At 39.9% G+C, this 24,613-nt stretch overlaps 1 long non-coding RNA gene across 1 annotated transcript in view; it reads left to right on the top strand.

Annotated features, from left to right (window-relative positions):
- LOC117283043 overlaps nucleotides 1-23,991 on the top strand; it is a 250,047-nt gene extending 226,056 nt beyond the window's left edge. The window contains exon 3 of the long non-coding RNA XR_004514041.1: nucleotides 23,942-23,991. This is a non-coding gene — a long non-coding RNA (uncharacterized LOC117283043). The remainder of the gene's footprint in view (nucleotides 1-23,941) is intronic.
- Nucleotides 23,992-24,613: the final 622 nt, after the last annotated feature.

The following is a 24,613-nucleotide window of genomic DNA, read 5'->3' as shown; positions in this document are numbered from 1 at the left end:
TTCATATCTCATTACTCAGGATATTTCTGACTCCCCTTATTTGCAGTGAGATATTACGAGTATAGCTCATTCCGGTCTAGAAAACCGAGATTAACGGCCATGGGGATCCGTTGCGCTGACCACTCGACACCCTCTATCCGCTAAAGTTGGCACTAACTTCGCCGACAAGCGGCGGTAGCTCGGTCGGTATAGTTCGCTTGCGGACTAAAGGCCATGAAGTTTGTTGTTTTTTATTTTACGTGACAAGCTCAAATGAGCATTCTACCAGATTGATTTCTCAATAAAATTCATGGAAACCGTATCGATCATATTCGACCTGGCAGTTGAATCACACACATAGCGGTCTCTCCGTTATAAATATTAAATGCTGATATGCATTACAGTACATGTGTGTATATGGGTTATTTAGCGATGTTGTCAGTAGCTAGACTCTATATGCCGGATAATAGGATTACTGACAAATGAGGAATTGAGGTGGACGTAGAAGGAAGTGGTAATGGCCCTATCGAGATACACTCCCGGTATTTGCCTGGAGAGACTACGGAGAATCACGAAATACCACAGCCAGGATAGCTGATGTCTCACCCAACATTCGAACTTAGCACGTCTCAAATACGAGTATACGTCTTCAACGTTACCACTATATCAGACTGTTCAGTATATTAAATATTTACAAAAATATGTTTCATAATAATTGAAATGTTCTTTTATTTTATGAAACAGTACTTACGTCAAACGATATATATATATATTGGGGCACGCGGTGGTGTAGTTGATTGAGGTACTATTCTACAAGCCGGAGAGTGGCGGGTTCGAGTCCCGATGAGGTGGATTTTTTCAATTTCCCTTCCAGCCGCAGTATGGCCCTAGGGTTCACTCAGCCTCTGACAGAAATAAGTAACAGGAATCTTCCTGGGGGTAAAGGGCGGCCGGCGCGTAAGGCTGACAATCTTACTGCCGTCTATGAACCGAATGTCTAGAAAATATGGGAACATCAACATCTCAAAACCCTATGGGCCTCAAGGGCCTGTTACTAAGATAGCTTTACCTTATGTGTGTGTGTGTGCGTGCGTGCGTGTCTGTGTGTGAATTTGCTGTTTGAGAGTATATCATGAATTATATCAACTTTGTATTTTCATCGACATTTCTCATGACCGTTAAAATCGAACATGTTTTCATGCAGTTAGGTTTGGTTTCACAAAAAGCCACAGAAGACAAGTCACATCAATGTGACCATCAAAACGGACACGCAGGAATTCCTCTTATACAATTTAGGTTGGCTAATTTAAAGTTAACCTTTTATACTATTGTTTGGCTTGTTCAGTGAGTTGTCAGTGAATAGGCAGTGAAATTGAGTCCATTAAAAACACCTGTGATTGTCGTAAATTTAAATGTTAATTATTTATAAAATGTAATAAATAAGTTGTTTCCGGCAGCATTACCTTCGAAAATACTTTCTCGAAAATCTTTCACATTATTGGAAACGTGTCTGTAATGCTTTTTGAGAGGGGGAAACTAGTTGCTTCAAATACGATAGGCGGCTTTCTAAATATATCATTAATATGTCCTGTCAAACCACTGAACTGAATGTCCATACATTTATTTATATGTTAAATTACTATTTCAGATTATGTTTTTGCCTTTGCCATATAAAGCTGGCTGGCAGGCAGCTGCATTTAAAGTCTATTAAAAAGCCAGGCGGGCCAATCCTTTGTGCTGCTTTGCTGGTGGTGCCCCCTGGTGTGCGGCACCCGGGATGCTAATTTCCAACCTGTCGCCAACAGGTAGCGCACCAAAATGAGTTTCAGAAAACTTTAATGGACGATGAATTACCATAGAACCGCAACGAAATGGAAATATAAAAAGGAGATATAAAATTGAAAAGAAAATGTAATTTTACCATGCAATAACATACATGTTATTGTTTGAACAGTATGTGCTCGTGTTTTATTCGTACCTGCGTGAAGTATCCGGGGACTGTATTCCCGTCAGTTAGTGATCCTTTCATTTTCTGACTCATACGACATTTTTGAGCAGAAATTATATATTCTATTTAAATATCATACGGAATAAAGGTAGATTGAAGTTATTTCAAAGCAAACTACCGAGAAGGAAGTTTGGGTATAGGCGTAATGGAGGTATGGAAAAAAAAACATGACGGAGCGATTTATAATTTGTAACCTCCCTGAATTACATTCAGATGATCAAATCAAGCCGGCTAATTTAGATGGGATATGTAGAACTCGTACAAAATTTTGTTCTGGAAACCTGAATACTAGACATCACTTCCGAGACCCAAGTTTAGATGAAAGCAATATATATACACACACTTGGTCGTCGACTTACAACCGGCCGTACTTACGACCACACACACACACACATACACACAGTCGCTAAGTAAAAGATAAAAACATTACTGTATTTAAAATTAAAATGTAAAAGTTTTAAAAATAAATTATAAAGATGATGAAAATATCAGAAAGGTTAAAAAATATTGTTAGTAAACATATGGTCGACATACGACCAGATCGACTTACGACCTGTCAGTCAGAACGGATGTCGGTCGTAAGTGGACGACCAAGTGTGTGTGTTTATATATACTATATACGTATGTTGTGAGACGATGCACCTGGATAGGGTGCCGAATCTGGTTCTTCTAAATGCGGAAATGGGTATTTTTGTTTAATGAATAGTTGGTAGTTTTAAGTAGCTAATGAGTACCTGTTCCTAAGAACGGCCTTTGCTGTATTTAGTTAAGCAGATGTAAAAAGTTAAAGCTGTCCCTCTAACAAGCTGTGGAGGCCCATAGGGTTGTGAGGCCTTGATGTTCCCACGTTATCTATACAATCGGCTCACAGATGGCGATGAAGTTGTCAGGCTTATGCACCGGCCGCTCTTTACTCCCAGGAAGATTTCTGGTACTCATTTCTGTTAGAGACGGAGTCAACCCCAGGGCCATAGTGCGGCTGGAAGGTTTAGGTAAATTGAAAAATCCACCTGATCGGGATTCGATTCCGCCACCTTCCGACTTGTAACATAGTGCCTCAACCAACTACGCTACCGCGTCCTCCTAGTTAAGCAGATGTACGAGTATAATATGTAATGGCAGGATAGGGCACAATCAATTCTGTGGACCACATTCGGCCCCCAAACATTTGCTTCTACTTGACTGTCGGCTTTTATAGAAGGTTCTCATTTCGAGATCAGTGTTATCATAACTAGCAGTAGAACTGCTGCGTGTAGTATATTGCCAGTAGGATTCGCCATAGATCTGTTGAAATTCAGATTATTTTTCAAGCGTCAGAGATAGTTCAGGACTCTCAGTGTGTCTTCGTAAATATTTCAGTCTCTAATAATATCATTATATCTGTCATAATCATTCGATTCATTCTTTGAACTGTTGTCCTTTATCAGTAGGTCGAGTGAACTGAAAAATATGCAGAATTTCTCACGGCAGTGGTTCTGAAGAATTGTATTACCTTGTAAATAACGCCTCATGATCAGCTGAAATTCAACCAGCTTCTCGGAGGAAGATATCTCTTCCATCTTAATTAGTAGTTAAGTTAGAAACAGAAAATATCTTGAAGAATGCCCTCTTCTGGGATGTGGCGCCGTGTAGATCTTGTGTAAACCGATGCTCCTCCGAAACGTCGATTCACGCATGATCTACACAGTTCCACATCCCAGAAGACGGCATTATTCATAATCATCACCGTGGAAACGACAAATCTTACATAGAAGTTCTATTATCCCTATGCGAAAACGTTAATGGCCAACGTATTCAGTTCGTAAACCTGCATGCTATATTTACATGAGCCTACATTTAAAATAAGAGTAACAGTAATATGTGTGTGGACTGATTATGTTGGAAATGTACAGAAGCTTCAACTCTATGCTTCATATCTAATCATTGCCGCAATAAAAAGTAGTTACCCTTTTTAATTTTGAGATTATACACTTATTGTTTATTGATTCCTGTATTATGTACTGTTTTACGTAGAACGTTACAGTTTATATATGTAAATCAACAATTCACACAAGATATTAATTTACATTTATGTGGTTGTGTGTATTGTATATGACAATTAGAGAACCGGACGCAATTAACTTGCTTCGATTTCACTGCTAAGTGACGTAAAGTTATAACTGTGTAATAATAGTTCAATTTGTGGTTGTATTTTAATGTTGCAAGTGGCCGGCTTTCAGCGTTAGATCCTATTGCCGATACAGGTGCATTTGTCACTAAGAAATATGCCACATGATCAGAGCGGTGAACGGGCTGATGGTACAAATGCCACACGTTCGGTTGCATCTACGTACACGTCAGGACATCATAATCTCGTCTTATTCTTCTTCCTCTGTACCTCCCCCCTCGTCTGGAGCGTGTGAGGTGATATCTGTAGAGTAGTGCATATTTGCAAGCATCGTGATGTCTTTCCTTTTCTCAACCTATGCCTAGATAACCTGTCAAGAACGTTATATTGTCCTTCTTGCAGTTACGTGAGGGGTACGCGGTAATGTAATTTAGTTTCTTTTTCTTGGCGTGGGGTGAGAGTCCACTTGGTACTTCGGCCACTAATTGGCCTATTGTACCAGCCTTGAATGATAGAAAATGAATGTGGAGCAGTCGGTGGAATGAAAATTGGCAGGGGAAACCGAATTACTTGGAGGAAACCTGCCCCAGTGCCACTTTGTTGAACATAAATCCCACATGACCTGACCTGGGCTCGAACCCGGGAAGTCGGCGACTAACTTCCTGATCTATGGCACGGCCTCGTTAGTGTTTGGTTGAGGCTCTATGCTCCAAGCCGGAAGGTCGCGGGTTCGAATCCCGATTAGGTAATTGGATTTTTTCGATTTATCTATTCCTTCCAGCCGCACTATGGCCCTGGGGTTGACTCAGCCTCTAACAGGAATAAGTACCAGGAATCTTCGTGGGGGATAAAAGGAGGCCGGCTCGTAAGGCTGACAGCCTCGCCGCCACCATCTGTGAGCCGATTATCTACAAAATGTGGGCACCTCGACGTCTCACAAACCTATGGGCCTCCACAGCTTGTTATAGGGAAAACTTTAAAATTTTATCCATTGCAGTTACGTGATCTTCAAATCACGAAATCACGATCTCAATATCTCCGTCATGATTATCGTGTACTCCGAACTTTCCTGGCAACTTTCGATGATATCACTGGTTCAGAAATACTGACGCCGTATAATATTTATTTATCTTAGTACTCTTACATGATGGCTTTTGTTTTTGAAACTCCTGTGTTTTTAAACCTCTGTCGTATTTGGGAGGTGGGAAATGTTGTACAACTTAATCCGCAGTCTCGGAGTATGGCGCAATACTTGCTGACGGCCCTGTGCAGGTCGGTTTTGAATAATCCTGGGTTACTGTCCCGACGAAGGTTTCGCTATGCTTCATGTTTGAAGCACGCCCTGGGCGCCGGTAAATCTACCTCCCTCTCCCACAATTCTGTACCGCGGTAAACAGGTGTTCGCACTGTTGAGGCACTAGCCCGCCATTGTACGGCACGTACATGGATTATTGTCTGAGCCCCCCCTCACTTCTATCAACCTTACAGGTAAAGCCGCAGCTATACCGGATTTTTAGACTTACGGCTACTGCATGTTTAAGGCCACTCATCTTCTGGCGAAGCTTCTGTATGCGGGATTTACGGAAGCGCTATTCCCCGTGTTGATGAATTGAATACAAATGTTGCTCCTCCTTTTTATGATGAACGAGCCCGATTTATTTGGAAGTTCGTACGTTTTCCTTCATTGTGAAATAATCGCCGGTCACAGTAACCGAGCGGTCTAAGGCATGTACTATCTTCTCTCGCTCGGAAGCCGGGATCGTGAGTTCGAATCCCGCTCAAGGCATGGATGTTTCGTATGTGTATGTGTTTCTGTTTGTCTTGTCCTCTGTTTAGGTAGAGGCCTTACGACGAGCTGATCACTCGTCCAAGGAGTCTTACCGTTTGTAAAACTATCAAAATGACAAAACAACCTCGATACCGTAAATGTATAAGAGGAACGGATTAAGTAAGTAAGTAAGTGAAATTAGCATCAGAGGCAAATGCGTTTGCTAAGCCAAGTCGCGCTTAATATTCTTGGTCGCCAGTGTAGAAGAAATGGGACATACAGTTCTGAGATATATCATTCTTAATGTAGTTTCATATGCCGAATAGCGTTTCATAACTTGTACTCTTCTCCAAGCATAATTAGAATTATCAAGTCAAGGAGGATGAAATGGGCAGGGCATGTAGCAAGAATGTGGGAGAAGAGGAATGCATATAGGATATTGGTGGGAAATCCAGAAGGAAGGAGACCACTTGAAAGACCAAGGCGTAGGTTGATGAACAATATTCAAATGGATGGGATTGTATGGATTGGATTGATCTGGCTCAGGATAGGGACCAGTGGAGGGCTCTTGCGAACACGGTAATGAACTTTCGGGTTCCATAAAATGCTGGTAAATTCTTGAGTAGCTGCAGAATTGGTGGCTCCTCAAAAAGGGCTCAGCTCCACGAGTGAGTATACCGCATAGCGCCTGCAAGTTTACGCATGTTGAATATATATAGATGCTTTTACAAATTTGTCTTGTATTTCTACAGAAATTCTATATCGTGGTTATAAGCTCCATGTATGAAATTCTAGGCATTCACTGCGGTGACTATGAAGATCACTGTCTCCTGGGGCTCGACATATTTTTTTCTGATAGCTGTGTAGCAACATTTCAGAGGAAACTTCCGCCTCTTTTATTACGAATATATTGGAGACAGCAGATTTCTCTGAAACGTTGGTAAATACACGGCAGACTATACGGCTTCACATTCCAAAAGAGAGTAATCATAAAGGTTTATATAGTTTATCTTCGAACTTTGGTAATTTTACTCAGATACCTATGAATCGGGCCGGTCATAGTTTATGTTTTTCTGAGTGTACGTAGCGGCCTTGCGATGGGCTGATCCCCCTTCCAGAGAGTCCTACCAACTGTATAAAAATCAAGAAACTGAAAAGCGGCCAAGGTCCAAAAATTACGCTGTAGAGCCATAGATAGATAGATAGACAGATAGATGGCTAAATTTACACTATGATAATAAGAGCTTAACAAATTATAACAGCTTTCAACTATGGCAGCCATCCAATTATAACGACCGACTCTGCTATTCGGATGAACGGCTAACATTGGCCAATGGCTATGGTACCCTGTCATATTTGTCTCATTATGGTAGCGTAAGTAATTGGGGATTATGCACACAGAAATTATTCCAGGCAAGTATAGCAGTCTGGCCTCATAAAGAGTAAACGAAAAGGGAGTGAAACGTTACTTACGCTATGTTCAATTAATCACTGCATAAACAACCGTTGAACTCTCTTTTTGCTGTTAGTGATTGGAACGGTATGCAGAGAGAGAGCTCTGTACCTGTGGCATCTTAATTCTTGAGTTTCTAATTTCATTCTCTTGAAAATCTGCCTAAACCTGGATGATCCATGAATTCACAGGGCTAACGTTTAAAGCAATAAAGGTCATGGCAAGGTTACCCGTCTTGCAGTTTTGCTGGTACTTGGCTGTGTCAGATTACTTTTTCCTTATACAAAATTATGATCAACGGTATGTAACTTCTACCTAGATCATTCATATTTATAATTTCTTACAAACATATATTACGCTATTGAAATTAAATAACTGACGTCCACTTGAAAGCACTACTACTTTAACTGCCAACCACCAGCAGGCTGAAATACTTTGTTCAGAAATACAAAAAATTTGTGAAATATTCTAGTCTGATGAAAATGTTATGATTGACTTGAGATGAACTGCAGAATAGAATTCATTGACGATTACAATACGTACTTAATTGGCAAGAAGGTGTTATTGGGTCTTGGGTAAGGACTTATCGAAAGGAGGAAGAAAATCGAATCGTGAAGAAAGTATTAGTTTTGTTGTGCAGGAAAATTGGTAATTAGAGTAATAAAGTCATGGATGATGAAATGGGGAAGGCATATAGCACGCACAGGGGAGCAGAGGAACAAATTTGGATTCTGGAGCGAAATAGACCACTAGGACGATCTGTACATAAGTGCGAAAATGATATTAAAATTAATGTTAGAGAAATAGGACGGGATGGTGTGAATTTACGATCGTAGTGGTCACACGGTCTAAGTCATGAACTCTCTTCGCCCTCTCGAACACTGGAGTCGTGGGTTCGAATTCCACTCGAGGCATAGATGTTTCTCTAGGTTTATTCTGTGTCTTTGTTTTCCTGTGCAGGTATCGGTCTTGTGACGGACTGATCCCCCGTCCAGGGAGTCATACCGACTGTCTAAAGGTTAAGAAACTGAAGTGAAACGAAGCTTTTCTCGGATGCCCTATGCTTCAAGGGAAGCAACAGTAATTTGAATGAACGGTGTGGATGGGATTTCTCGGGCTCAGGACAGAGACCAGGGAGGGCTCCTCTGAACGCAGTAATGAACATTCGGGTTTCACAGAATGTTGGATATACTTGGGTAGCTGGGCGACTGGCAGCTTCACAAGAAGGTGTTATCTATATGGACTTAGTTAATTAGTGCAGGGCGGGATACAGCAGTACAAACTAACAGATCAGACGAAGGAAAGGATATTTCAGAGCTAATGAAACAGGCCATTGGCCTAGTTATTGAAAATGACTGTAAAAGTATTATGTATTTTTTTGTTAGTGGGGTGGGACTAAGTCCCTTGCACTGCGGCCATTTCTGGCATATTGTAGCAGCCCCAGATGATAGGTGAGGGTGATTGTGGAGCAATTGGTGGAATGAAGATTGGCAGGGGAATCCGAAGTACTCGGAGAAAACCTGCCCCAGCGCTACTTTGTCCACCACAAATCCCACTTGACCAGACCCGGGATCGAACCCGGACCGCCGCAGTGGGAAACCAGCGACTAACCGCTTAAGCTATGGCGCGGCCCAAAGTATTATGTAAGTTTTCTACCGGAGTAGACACTTTTTGAGGGAGTATTATAGCAGTTTGAATTAGCTGGATGACTCAGAGAAAAGTCGCAAGCTTCCAACCCGATATGCTCTAGGCTGGGGTCTGGAATCTCTAACCATTTCTGGTTGTGTGTTCAGAAGCACGGGGCTTGTGAATGGAGAAGACAGACATTGAAAGACTTGATAATAAATTACGAAAAGCCACCTCAACCCTGTATGACATCTGAATCTACTTGACGTTTACAAAGCTAAACATTCGTAACATTCCCCGCCGCCGTATCGATCTGTATAGACTAGTGTAAAGTAGAGAATGAACATAGCAGTACATCATACATATCTACCATCATAACATAAACTGAAGGTTCTCTTGTAGTGGATTAACACACGTGTCCTTGTTTTGTCTTAGTGAAAATGAAACTTATGTAGGTCACTTGGAACTTCTAGGTTTGGACTGGATAACAATATTGAAACGGAAATAAAATATTATCTAACAGTTCCTACCTCGGCGGAGTCAGCAAGGATATCAGAGGTCGCGGTAGGGTAGACAATACTGCCATTTGTATTTCGAGGGCTCTCAGGTATAAAAATCAGTTCGCAAATAGGCTTTTCTGACCCTGGGTTTTCAGTGTTTTCATCAGTCGCTCCAGGGAAATAGTACCTAAAATTAGGCAATGATTTTTTCTTCCGTTTCATACTTCTCAATTAATTTTTCACTAATCATGTTCTGTATTGTCTGGGCTACTGTCAGCGTCGTTCAGTAAACTGCAAATGAAATTAAGAAAAAAGAAGGTAGAATAAGAAAGAGAAAATTTTACATAATTCATAAATTTATTTTCCTACGTCTTTGTATGTTTGTTTCTCATCATCAGAATGTAGTGGAAACTTGAATTTAAAGAGATGATCCAGTTATATGGTTTTCCAGACAGACATTTCAGTTTTTGAAGCTCTTAGTACAAATTACTCCAATGTTCTCTCGTGTTTTCAAGATCCATTAGTCCATTTAGAAAATTTCTCTATATTTATATAAACAGCCTTATTGTTCGTTCCAGCTGTTATTATTTCAGCAGTCCCCAAAAATCCACCTCATCCCCTTCGCCAGTATCAATAAAAGGTTGATATATGCTGACCAGTTCCGCAATAAGTCATCTTTGGGTGGTCCGTACCTTTCAAGAGTGAAGGGGGATACCGTGTATGAGGATACGAGGCACTAAAGCATATTACTAAAGCCTAATAGTCGTTCTGGCGGAAGTGGTTCAGGTATTATAACGGTGGGAAAATGATGTACACCTTGTAATAGTAGCCTATGCTTACGTGGTGTAGTGATCAACTCCATATTCAAAATAGCAGCAAGCAGAGGGTGCAGAGAGCTATTGTATCGTCCGCTGTATAGGACACGCAGTCAAGTTGAAAGTGTAATAACTTGCAGACAGGAGAGAGGGGATTCCCTTCACAACTTCCTGTTGTTTTATCGCGTACATGTATAACGTTTTATGGTTCTGCTTTCAAACACATAAAGGATTTCTGAACCCGAGACGTATTCATGGCGAAAGTACGATACATCAGCTCATCATATCCATTCTTTCATAAGCAGAAGAGAGTTATTCAGCTGAGTAAGGAATTTAGTCTTTTATTACTAAAGTTCATTTCTATTATTACAAAAGCTATCATGAATCTTTGTGGTAGGTAAATTCACTTTACGTCATCATAGTTTATTTTCTTTGAAAAATTATTAACCTTTTCCATGTCAAGCAAGAAATATCACCTTTAAAAACGCTAGTTCCTTTAGTGTTTTTTGGTTTGTTTATCCAACGTGTCAACTTTAGCGGATAGAGGGTGTCGCGTGGTCAGCGCAACGAATCCCCACGGCCGTTATTTTCGGTTTGCTAGACCGGAGCCGCTACTTTTCCATTCAAGTAGCTCCTCAGTTATCCTCACGAGGCTGAATGAACCCCGTTCCAGACCCACTACTTCTCAGAAAATCTGATAGCGCCTGGATTCGAACCCAGGACTTCTGGATCTATAGCCAGGAACTCTCACCATTAGACCATAGAGGCCGACAAGCATCGGTCGCTTGGTAGGTATAGTTCGCCTGCGGACTCAAGCCACGGAATTTAGTGTTTTGTTTTATCCAACGTTTCGACAGTATATTTGTTGAAAAATATAGTCACTTATCGTTCGAGTGACTGTTTTATGAGAATGCAAGAGAGGGAGATCGTGTGCGTTTACTGCTACTGCCAATAATTGAGAATATGAAAAGCCCGTAACACTTCAGCGAGGAATCACTTACTTCGTGTCTCTTTTCTTCATCCAGTTCATCTTGTCATTTCCCATTACACACCTTGTCATACGAGGTCATACGTATTTACGCCTTGAAATGAGCCAAGAAATAAAATCAGCTAATTCAGTACGTTTTACGTACAATATGTAAGCAAGTACTGTGTTGTTTTTTGTTCCAAGAAAGCAAAATTTGTAATGATTACTATGAGCAGGATATAGAAAGATTTTAATCCACTTATTGTAAGAAAACGTAGGCAAATTTCTTGAAGTCGTACTGAACGTTTGAAAGCGCTTTGCCAGTTTCGAAACTTCACGATACAGAACCCATCATTACAGATGCTATTCGACTGCGAAACTTTACGTTAGATTTGAGAGCGGAGCTGTTTATTGTCCAGAATTTCATCAGTTTTCCTGGAAAATTCTGAGAAAGTACCTTAAAATATATATTTTCCGAGAGCGGTCAAAATTACACGTGACAAGATCATTTAAATAATAAAGAAATTAGAAAGGAATTAGGGGTGGAGTCAATAATGTGAAAAGTGATGAACCATAGAGTGAATGGGAAATTACGTGTAGAAAGGATGCCAAAGAAAGTAATGAAATAACAGCGAAGGGGTTACAGATTCATTGGGCGTTCCAGGAAAAGATGGATGGAAATGCGAAACGGGAATAGGCTTGTCCTTATGCGCGTAAGAAGGAGAAATATCTTAAAATAAGCCTCGACCGCTTCAATTTTTTTCTCACTTTATAATTTAAAAGTATTCTTCATTTCGAAATTATATAATTTACTCTGTTGAATATATTGTCATTTGTAGGGACGTACGCGTGACGAAAATAACGGGTTCTAGATCAGATGATTGGATTTATTGGCACTTCGGTTACAAGTTCTCTTAATCACGCTCAATTATAGCGCTATGGCTATTCAACACACTCTCAATTCACTGTTGCACACGCACTAGGATTCTACGCCTTCACTAATCGTCTCCTGGCAACGGATCTCAGCACAGAAACTAGCACTTGAAACCACTATAAAGTCTTCTTGTCGTTTCGNAACAGTGGGAGGGCTGCATGTGAGGCATACAGTTCAACGTGGAATTTGGGTACCAACTCAGCATTTGCTCTAGTACCGAGGAAAACCACGGAAAACCTTGGTCGAGCTGGAGCCTTCTCGGTTATTCTGCATCCCTTTATAATTCTTCGGCACGGACCCCATACAAAACATATGTCAGACTGTCAGTTCAATGGTCCGTTACCTGAACTGGGCGTGCCTCGGACAACATAGAAAACAGCCTCATTTATTGTGTGTTGGACCGTGTTTACGGGGCCGTTGTTTGGTAATGCCTTGAACAAATCCGTTACACTACGTAGGATTGTGTTATAAATTCAGAAATAATGTTGGCCTATGTGTGGACGGGGTTCTTTCACTGATCCTGCCATGTCACAAGTAAGCAGTCTCGCTATTACAGGAAGAAGATAAATACTGAAATTAAGGAACTGTAACAAAAATCAGCAGGGTTGGTGTCTAGCAGGTGGTTTGGTTTCTCTTACGCTCTGACGCTCAGTAGCCTCTATGCACGAGTGGATTGGGATTTCCCACCTACGTTGATATACTGTAAATTATTAATTAAATTACATTTTAATATCTTATCTTAATCCCGTAACTCATTTGAAAGGAAACGCCTGTCGTTCGAAGCATAAAATGAATTTCTAATTTGGATTCCAAATAATTATTGTTCTTCATATACGTTATGTATTTATTTTGGTCCTTATTACTGCATCTCCTTTTGAAAGCAAAACCTGTTCCCCCCTCGAACTGACTCAGTTTGTTCTCTTGAAAGCAAACGTGAGACTACAGTGGAACGGTTTGTCCCGAGCGATTCCAAGCAATGATTCTACTAGGAATTGCTACCTTTTGAAGCTGCGGTTAAAAGAGGAAACCAATCCAAAACGTGAGCAGAAATGTTGAACACGAGTATACAAGAATCGGTCTGTGTTAGTAGCCAGGGACTGCGTTCACATTTCCACACCACACACCGACGCCCACCGACGACAGAGGCGATAGTCTTTCCACAGAAACACAAGGTACGCGCATGCCTCAAGGGACTTGATTATATGGTGTGCACGCATTTCTGAAGAACGAAGCTGAAGCCAGTTGATACGAAAAGAACAGCAACACAAATATTCTATAGTGTTCTTACTTTTATTCTTGGGGTGAAACATAAATTACAAGTATGAGGAAACAGAGTTGTAGGAGAAGTACGAGTAATTGGACTCAGTACTACTGAAGTTCATCTGAACATTATTTAAAAATTCAGTTAATAAATCACAAAAACCACGTTGCAAATTATTATGAAGACCATCGAGAGCAATAATCGCTGTGTATTGAGATTATCATAAGAAACACATGAAAGCAATCTGTGGGCAATCCTCTACATGAACTGAAATATTTTCTCTAGTGTGAAAAATGTATGCCCTCAGTTTACGTTTCTACTGTGATATACCCTGAGTGTAGGGACGTATTAGTTTCAGTAGAATCATGGGCAGCGCTCTCTGGTTAGGAAAAACGCCCCTCACTTCAGAAGAAATGTACAGAAAATCTCCCGTTTCCTTCGAAATTAAATGTTTGTTGTAAAGATGCCCGGAGCGTAAGAATCTGTATGCTTCGCCTTGTGTTAAAGTCTTTTACCCAACTTAGAGTCTGTCTTCAATTTCCTTAAACAAAGTTTATTTTAAGAAATCAACTTTTAATCACGAGCGTATGAACTCATTCACCTCTAGCATCTGTAGCATCTGCGGTTCCTTCTTCATAATTTTACTGCCTTTCTTTTTACTTTCACTCCGTTGTCTCTAAACAGAAGTTTCATTTGTCGGTTTGCTATGAAATAACTTTGATAATTGAGTTCTTGCAAGCCCAGACAAGAATTATATCTTAACTTGAACTTGGCCTCAAACAAATGCCACTACTACTACTACTGCTATTACTAATGCTGCTACTGCTAAGAGATTTCAACATAACATTTGTAAGGGGTTCGATATGCACATTCTCTAAGATCTGAACCCTTTTGTCTTTATTCTGAATCCGTTCATTCCCAGTGCCGTTCTAAAGCTACGGAACAATGAGTTAAAGTCCTAACCTCCTTACACAAAGGGCCAAGTAGTAATTTGGCTGCTATCTCTCGCTGATGTTGGGATTCTTCTTTGAATTTGTACTTGATGGAGAAAATGGAAACGCGGAGATGACTTGTATTTTTCAGTAGGAAGGGCATGAATCGACGGGAAAAATTGTCATTACTTTTTTTTGTTCCACCCTCTTATCTTGTTTTATTAATATCTTCAACAGAATACTTTAATATACGCAAAACGTGTATAAAGAATTCATTCAGAATAAAGTATAATGACCTATCGTAAATTGGCAATTTCGTGAGTGGAACGATATAAAATGTAAAATAAAATAATAATAAATATTTGCTGAATTTTAAACACGTTAGATCCAAAAATATGATATTATGACATGAAAGTTCAAGGCCACAAGAGACGGCCGTTGCTAGGGCACGACTGTCTTACACGTTTCTGCAGCAACGAATACACAAACCGACTGAGGCTGAGGAGAATTATTGTATGCTCTAGTGCAGGGGTCTCCAAACTTTTCGAACCGCGGGCCACATTAGGTAATTCAGCACTTTTAACGGGCCATATAAAATGAGAAATTAATAACTCTAGGTATATGAGTTTTATTGAAAGCACAGAATTTCATAAATTAAATACAAAATACGTGAGAATAAATTATCGTATATTAATGACAACAGACAGTAGCAGCAAATGCTCATAGTTTCATCACAAATTATATTAAAACAATTAATGTGAATGATGGAACTCTTTTTGCATTCTTAAAATCTGATTAAATTGAGATTCATATTTGAAACGCTAATCACAAGTATCGACTTTAAATGTTCATCGGATAAATTTGCCCTGTATTTCGACTTGATGTACTTCATCTGGGAAAAAAGTTTGTTCGCACAGATACGTCGTCCCAAAAATGGAGATAAATTTAGAAGGAAATTTCTTTAAATTTGGAAATTGCTCAGAGTCCAGAAATTTATAAAATTCGATCAAATTTCCTTCCTTGTATTTGTCTTTAATATGATCATTTTCCTGAAGTTCAATAATTTCCATTTAAATTTGACATCTGCAGCATCACAGTCAAACGGATTTTGAAACAATCTAATTTCCTGAGCGCTGGAATCCAAATCAGCAAATCGCTTCCGAAATTGTTGCTTCAAATCTAAAATGACTAAATTTGCAAACGAGGAAGGAAATTCTGCTTCACCTTTTTTATGCAACTCTGCACAGTATAGCATATGAACAAAGTTACAATTTTTCACTTGCCTTTCGAGAAGTCTCAACTTTGCTCTGAATGCTTTGATAAGTGCAAATAAATCACAGAGTAAGTTATTTTCACCCTGCAACTTTAAATTCAAATGGTTCATATGGTTTACCAGATCAGCGAAACTGCTAATTTCCAAAGCCACTTGGTATCTGATAAAAGTGGTTCGTGATGGTTTTTCTCTGTAAGAAATATATCAATTTCATTCCTGAGCTGAAAGAAGCGCGAAATAACCTTTCCAAAGCTAATCCATCGAACTGCAGTATATTATGTCAGGTCAGTAAGCTCGGAATTACATTTACCAGTACTCATTGGAAAATTAGTTCAATTGGCGCATTTCTGCACAATTCTTTCGCGGGCCAGATAAAATTACATCGCGGGCCGATCTTGGGTCCCCTTGCTCTAGTGAATTGTAGAGGACGTGAATTCGCCATAACACTATTATTAATTGTAGTTACAGTTTTTAAGATTCCAATAAATCCATTTACCGATCCAAACCCTGTGACAGTATTTTGGTAAGAAATGATGACGTCAGTAATAGCCATGTTCGCAACAGCCCAGCCACATTGGGCTATCGTAAGCCAGATAAATCCACACCACGTCTTAAAATTTTGCTTCTTTATGATCCAGTGTACTATTATGCTCTATTTACGCCCAAGTATCCCAAATTCTTTCCTTCATCAGGTTTCCCTGCTAAAATGTTGCATGTATTTTTCATTTCCACCTACAGGTATTCCACCCATCTCAATTTCTTCACTGATCACCCTAAAGTGTTAAGTGAAGGGAAAATAAGAGTTACATAAAGGGATATGATTTATTGGTTACGTATACGAATATGAGAACAATGAAATTTATCGTTTTAATAAGGCTTAAATTCTTTGTACTTACAGCGAGTTCTCTGCAGACAAGTAAACATGTTTTAGGCCTACTCATTAATTTGTGAAAGTTGTCTCATGTATCTATCCGTCTATGCTGCCAGTTGCGCAGCTACTCAAGAACTTCCCAGCATTTTATGGAACCCGAAAGTTCATTATCGTGTTCACAAGAGCCCTCCACTGGTCCCTATCCTGAGCCAGATCAATCCAATCCATACCGCCCCATCCTATCTCTAAGATCCATTTTATTATTGTCCACCCACCTACGTCTTGGTTTTGACAGTGGTCGCTTTCCTTCTGGCTTTCCCATCAATATCCTGTATGCATTTCTCTTCTCCCACATTCGTGCTTCATGTTCTGTCAACCTCATCCTTCTTGACTTGGTCATTCTAATTATCCTTGGAAAAGAGTACAAATTTTGAAGCTCCTCATTATGCATTTTTCTCCAACCTCCTATAACTTCATTCCTCTTCGGTCCAAATATTCTCCTCAACAACCTGTTCTCAAACGCCATCAGTCTATGTGCGTCCCTTAATGTCAGAGACAAGAGTTTCGCACCCATACATAACCACAGGTAAATTATAGTTTTGTATTTTCTAATTTTTGTTTTCCAACGATGACACTTGATTTAAAACACCCGTCTGGTTCTGAATGGTACTGAAGACTATAGAAGAATTTCAGTATAACATTCCAAGTTATAATATTTATGATGCCTGAAAAGGAAGACAGTGTAGTCCATAAGGTTTTGTATATACATATATAATGTATAATGATATGATTTCCAGATAACTGTAGGACACATATTTAGTCTCCCTTTCTCGTTGTTCGAAAATGCTACAGAAAAGTACATTAAGGGAACATGGCTTGACAAGCATATTGCGTTTTTTTTTTCTGAAAGGTAGTTTAGTGAAAAGTTTTTGTATCGAACTCTTATCCTTTAAATGGCAGTCTTACGACTTAGCTAAAATAATATTTATACGGTCACTTTAATTTATTATCTGAGCATACAAGAAAATTTTCACAGTCTAATTTCGTTTGTGGGGAAAATATTTGAGTTGCTGGTATTTCAGTTTTCGAATGTCTTACATGCACCTTATTAAACAAAAACAAACTCCGTTGTGTGCAGTCCGCAGGAGAACTATACCGACCGAGCGACCGCCGTTTGTCGGCGAAGTTAGTGCCAACGTTTGGGGATAGAGGGTGTCACGTGGTCAGCGCAACGGATCTCCTTGTGCACCTTATTAACAGACGAAGTTCTCCCACTCAACTGAGAGACTGATATAACATGTGCACTGTTTTGTATATAACAAGGATATGGACTTCATCTTTTCCTTAAGCTACACATTTACAACAGCCGTGTCTCTGCACTGAAACTATGAGCTCGTCACTCTGACAAGGATACTGTAGTCTATATATGCCGAGGAAATTTCTGAACTTTGCTGTAAAATTTAACTGTGGGATGATAATATTTTACCTACATATTTTTGCTCCTATTAGTATGTATTTTAGTCTTCAGGCTAATAGTTCCTTTAAGCACACGATTATAACATTCAGTTAGACACATTGCGTTTATTCCCACGAAATTATTTTCTGAAGTTTAATGCTTTAACATGAAACTGCACTCGTTGAGTTAGCAGAAATGGCGCTATATAAAACAGCCAGCCCAGGGAATACGCGCAGTAATGAAGCGCTCAACATTTAAATGCGAGTTATTTCCTTTACGCCTTCTAAACTTTCGAATAATTTCTTCTTCCAGAAATTTCATAAATGTGTAATAGCACCTGGTATCCATCTTTATATTTATTGTTTTTTGTGGAAAGGAAAATCAACAGATTATTTATCCAGATGTAATGCTGACGTCAGTAGCGACAAACTTTAATTACAAAGTAAGAGCCATGTATTACAAGTTTATTTTAAGGTTTTATAAGGGCATTTGTTGCCGGTCACGGTAGCCGAGCGGTCTAAGGCGTGCACTGTCTTCGCTCGCTCGGAAGCCAGGATCGTGGGTCCGAATCCCACTCAGGGCATGGATGTTTGTGTGCGTGTTTCTGTGTTTGTCTACAGGTAGAGGCCTTGCGACGAGCTGATCACTCGTCCAAGGAGTCCTACCCTATGTAAGATCTAGTAAACCGAAGTGAAACGGAGAGATTCATGGAGGTAGGCCTAGGCCCAAATGGGGGCTGTAGCGCCACAGAAAAAAAAGGGCATTTGTTAGGACACGAATATTGTCTGAAAGCCTATAGATCATGAGCCGGGGTAGCGCAGTCGGTATAGCGACTGCCTACGGGCTGGACGACCGACGGGTCGGAGTTCGAGTCTCGGTAGGATCAGAATTTATTATTCTCCATAGCTTCCAAACCGGCTCTGGGATCCACCCAGCTTCCTTTCCAATGTGTACTGGGGCTCTTTCCCCGGGGATAAAGTGGCAGGAGCGTGAAGCTGACCACTCACCTCCAGTTAGTGCCATGATCAAGAAAATGTGGAGCTATACGTCCACTCCTCGATACACCCTCATGGCGTAGTGCTTAATTAGTTTACCTTTAGCATATAATCTGGCTTTCAGATATCAATATCGCGTTGTAATGCATAACTTGTCATTCACTAAAAGGAGGTGGGATATAACCCCGCCCTCTTATTAATGCAGTCTATGCTGTATATCTAGAGACAATAACGTTTATTTTACGAACTAACCTGTTATTAACAAGGAGTCAGAAAGCTTTCAGCTAACTTTGTAACTAAGATTATATTTTCTTTAATGTTATACCGCGTGGCATTAAATTTAGTGCAGTTCAAACTTTATAAGCGTCGACGCTGCCCTCAAATAGGGGTATTTCAAGAATAAAGTAACGAAACACGAAGTAATTTCCACAAAATATTTAACACCAGAAAATGTGCTCCATCATTTCTTAGAAATTCAGTACGGCTCAGAAGAGGACAGACCGATTCCCTCTCATTCTGTCTTCTCAGCGAGCCAATGGGAACAGAGGTCCATTCTTCCGTTTTCCTCCTGTTTCATATATAATCCGAAATTTCCTGCCAGGCGATTACTCTGCTTGTCACCTGCTTCCAAGCTGGTATCTTTCTCGGCTTATTCCTCTACCCTGAAGATGGTGGCGATATTTTCCTCTGAGACGTCGGTTGACTTTCAACGGCCTACACGACGTTCTATCCCAGAAGGTAGTACTCTTCAATAAAGTACCTGGGTTTGAATTAATGTAAATTACTTACCAATCTTCGAAAGAGACGCCACTTTTTGGAAAACCTGGCTATAGAAGTGACAACCGTGTTGGTTGTAAATAAAACGTGTTGCACCAAAACCCTACGTCATTTATGGATGTAAGCTCACATACTGTAGCATTGGTTTAATCCACTGTAGTTAATTACTAGGGACTACATACTTATTTACATATGGATCTGAGCCCTTCTTAAGGAGAAGCCAAATCTGCAGCTACTCAAGAATTTCCCAGCATTTTATGGAACCCGAAGTTTCATTACCGTGTTCACAGGAGCCCTCCAGTGGTCCCTATCCTGAACCAGATGAATCTAATCCATACCATCTCATCCTATCTCTCTAAAATCCATTTTAGTATTGTTCAGCCACCTACGCCTTGATCTTCCCAGTGGTCTCTTTCCTTCCGGCTTTCCCACCAATATCCTATATGCATTTCTTTTCTCCCCATTCGTGCTATACGTCCTGCCCACCTCATCAGGGACTACATAGAATATATATATATGTGTGTGTGTGTGTTGCCACGGTGCTCAGGACAAACCTAGGGCTGTTAGAGGGGAGGGGTGTGGAGTAAAATGTAATTGAAATACACGTACATAAATTGCTGGAAGCTATGCTCACTTCCGGGCCTCAGTACCAATAACGCTTGTCATAGTCTACTCAATTGAAGCTCTGTTACCCACCAGAATCCATCAGTCCCAACACAGAATATATACTGGAGAGCCTAGACAGATATAAAGCAGAAGAATAAATATTAATCGTGAATACAATCTACATTCAGAATTAGTATATGTGGAATTCTTGGTTGAATATGTGTGTAGTTTCAATAGGAAGTCACACATGTGTAGTATTCTGCCACAGAACACGGTCTGCATAGTTTCATACGTTCTTGTATCATCGGTTTTTTCATGCGCTAACGGGATGTTACAATCCGAGGACTAAACCCGTTATAAACTTCCTTCTTACTCATATTCCTTCGTCGAAGTGAAGTTGAAAAAAGCACAACTTGTTTTTCTAACTCGCAGTCATTCTCCATCAATAAATAAGATTTCGTAAAGTTATTGTTTTTTCACGCAGATGGTGTGGTCTTCCATCTTGAAGGAGTGACAAGGACTAGAAGTCCATCGCCATACAACAACGAAATGTTACACAGGTTCTGGGATATAGACAGATTCCTTGTGTTCGGCTGGTTCGTGCGATCCAATGGTGTGCTCTTGTGAACACAGTGAAGAAAGTTCGCGTCCCTTAAAAACGAACACTTCTCTAGACCAAGGGAGCTACTGTGCTCCATGAAATGACTTAATTAGTTATAATGATAATTTAATTATCACAAATCTAAGTGGTAATTGACAATCGAGAAATGTAAGGTATAGATATTCAGAAAAAATAATTCAATTCGTGTTTATTTACATGCAAACTTAAGAGCACAGTGGAGAATTACAAAGTTAGTACGAGTACATAGAAATATACAACAACAACATTAATAATAACAATAATAATGATGATGATGATGATGATAATAATAATAATAATAATAATTTGATGGAAGAGTGCAATTTACGAAGCTCCCCATCACCCAGTTTCTTCCTGTACTTTCTTTAAGGTCCAAATATTCCCCTCACGTACTTCCAGGTTAATATCTGAAATACCTTCACATCACGAGCGTTCATTATGGTATTGGATAGTCAGAATACGTGTAGATGCTGATCGTGTTTTGAATACATTGGCACACAAAACTCAAGGCTTTAGAAGTGAGTTAGATAAATTAAAGTGGAGTTCAAATTTCGGTTTTAAAAATAATTTAACTGGTAATTCTGCTAGTATGATTCGTATCAAATTGAAGCCTCTCCGTTGTAGTGGATATACACATATTAGTGTTTACAGTTCTATCTTCAGTCCCTAACTTTTATTCATATCGATTACTTATTTCCAAGGAGAGCGGGAGACGGTATGGCTCCAGCTGTCTGTTCCCACAGAATCCCACAGAGATGACAGGCGACTGTGTTGCAGTCCTTTCTCGCTCTTCGCCTGTGGCGAAATTTCTCTCTTCTTGGCTTATGTAGACTGATCCAATTCGTACAATTCTTTACAATTATGTACTCGTATAGCACCAATATTTCATTACACAGAAAGTTTTCGATTTCAGAGTATTTTATCAACTTGTTATAAGATAAATATTAATGGAATTCTGTGAAATTTAACGTTTCCAAAGCGGCGACTGTGAAAAGACGTGTTTTCTGGGATCTGGCGCTATGCAGTCTGGTAGAAATGTTCTAACGTTTCGGTGCAATATACTTCCTCCATTTTCATAGTCTTAGAGTGAATCAAACAATAAGGAAGCTGTAAGCAGAGAAGAATTTGTGTAAGAGGAGTAACTTTCGTTGCGTGACCAATTTTGGTGAGAGTTTATGCGAGTGTGCCTTATGGTGGGTTACAAGCCGCCATACAAAATAGGACACGACCGTGGTTGCGCAGTGTGTAAAGGGCTGTATGCACTACTGGCAGTGTGATTCATTCTGAAGTCCAATTTTAGCAAATTTCTTCGAACCCATTCACCTCAGATTGTGGGAAATGTACCGCATATTGGTTCCTACATAACATAGAATACCAAATAAAATTCTACGTTAAATGAAGATAGTTTAGCTTTAGAGAATTTTTAAAGATGACAATTTAAATATTTGTCATATTTGTAGTATTGCAGTCTTACGAGCATAGTCAACTAAATTAAATTTAATATTTGATAGTAAAGGTAACGCTATCCCTGTAACAGGCCATGGAGACCCATAGGGTTGTGAGACGGCGAGGCTCCCATATTTTCTAGACAGTCGGCTCACAGATGGCGGTGAGGTTGTCAGCCTTACGCGCCGGCCGCCCTTTACCTCCAGGAAGATTCCTGGTACTTATTTCAGTTAGAGGCTGAGTCGACCCCAGGATCATAGTGCGACTGGAAGGATTATGTCAATTGAAAAATCCACCTCATCGGGACTCGGCTAGTAACATAATGTCTCAACCAACTACGCTACTGTGTGCCCCCAATATTTGATAGCAGTATACCGAAATCTTGAACAGCCCATAGATAGATGGGACGATGCTATTAGGCCATTAAGTGCGAAGTAGGGAAAAAGCAGTTAATGGTTTGATGCAGCTATGACATATGCTCGTTCTAATCATTTTCGATTTAATGACCATTGTACCTGAGGTTTTCTTCGTTCTCTGAAAGCGAATTGTGTTATGAGAACTTCAAACCTCAATCCAAATCCCTAACTACTAACAATGCCTGATAGTTTCAGTTGTAATGTCGACATTAAGTTGCCCTGAAGTTCACTCGTTTGTTTTTATATGCATTCGAGCCTCCCATCTTATCACACACACGACGATGAATGATCCCATGAATGCTGGATATATTACAGGTTTCTTCCGCAGTATCACTATTACGGTTTTAAAAATTATTTCGAATGAATAACAAATTTAAATAAAATTTGGAAATACTTTAAGCATTACAGTAAGAGCTGCAAACACTCTCTATCCTGTAAGATTTGAGGTTTTCACGGCTGTGACTATGAATAGAACAGTCTTCTGGGAACCAGCGAGAGCAGGTGCAACAAATTCCAGTCTTTACCCTGAAGATGGAGGCGATACGTTCCACCGAAACGTCGATTAACACGGCGCCACATTCCATAAGACTGATTTCTTCACTCTCTCTCCTATTTATCAAGTATGTGTTTTGGCAGCCAAGATGTTAGCTCCGCATAGTTTCCACGCCCAGATCTCAAGAAACCGCCAATACGCGGTGTGACGATTTGACACACAGACCTAGATGCGTTTTAAGCACTGCGAACTTCATAGATAGGGCATAGAAGCGAATAGGTTCATTTAATGAGGAAATAATATTTGCTTTGAAAGAACGTCGGTGATGGTTCTACACTATCTCGTTACGCTATCATTCCCCTTTTAAACTTCCGTTTTATGAGCAGATATGCGGCGAAAGGGGGGGGGGTGAGCAGCTACATGGACGCAGCAGTTCTGTGCTGAGTTCATATTTCAGACACATTAAATTACAGACGGTTTTCTTGAATATTTTGTCTCTCTTGAGGTGTATTGTTTAACAAATTTTCTCTTGGTAAATGCTGCTAACAAATATTTAATATGTAATCCTTTCATCAAATCACCACTCTTACTAATCGTATTTTTCTCCACAATCTCCAGTTGCGGTCTGGAATACGTGTGGGCATTATTTCTTCGGCAAGTGATGAACGGTAAGTTCAGTAAAGAAATTTAATGGTGAAATTGGAGGAATAAAAAGAGTAACACTTGTTGCATCATTGACGGACTGTGGTATACATAGACGGTTTAATTAAGTCTTGTTTGAATAATTTTAAGGAAATGAAATGAAAGAAGTTTAGAAATAGGAAAAAATAATCAGCTACACTCATTCATCGCTGCTATAAGAACCCAATAACTTTGCTTATTCAGTCCTCTCTTTACCTACGCAAGTAAATGACAACAAATTAACCATTGGAGCTAAAGTGAGAAATTTGGTACAGAGGCGGGTTAAAACATAATATACAAATTTTGTATAGTATACTGTTTAAAGTCAAAAGTTGGGAGCATGGTAAAGGTACAAATATCTGACGATATTAAAGCAGCCAAAATCTATACTGAAGTAATACGTTTACTTCAAAGAAGCTATCACCACCACTAGCACCATTCATTCGTTCATTCATCATTGGCATTGAAACCCTCCATTGGGCCCTGGCCGCTATTTCAGTTTCGCAATCCTATGCACACTCGGTAGGACTCCTTGGACGAGTGAGCAACCCGTCGCAAGGCCGCTACTTACACTCAGGAGAGCACAAACACAGATCCCAGCTTACGGGC

This window comes from Cryptotermes secundus, unplaced genomic scaffold (assembly GCF_002891405.2).
Source record: "Cryptotermes secundus unplaced genomic scaffold, Csec_1.0 scaffold444, whole genome shotgun sequence".
Lineage (NCBI taxonomy): Eukaryota > Metazoa > Arthropoda > Insecta > Blattodea > Kalotermitidae > Cryptotermes > Cryptotermes secundus.
The sequence above is the reverse complement of the archived record's forward strand: the minus strand, read 5'-3'. Positions and strand labels throughout refer to the sequence as shown.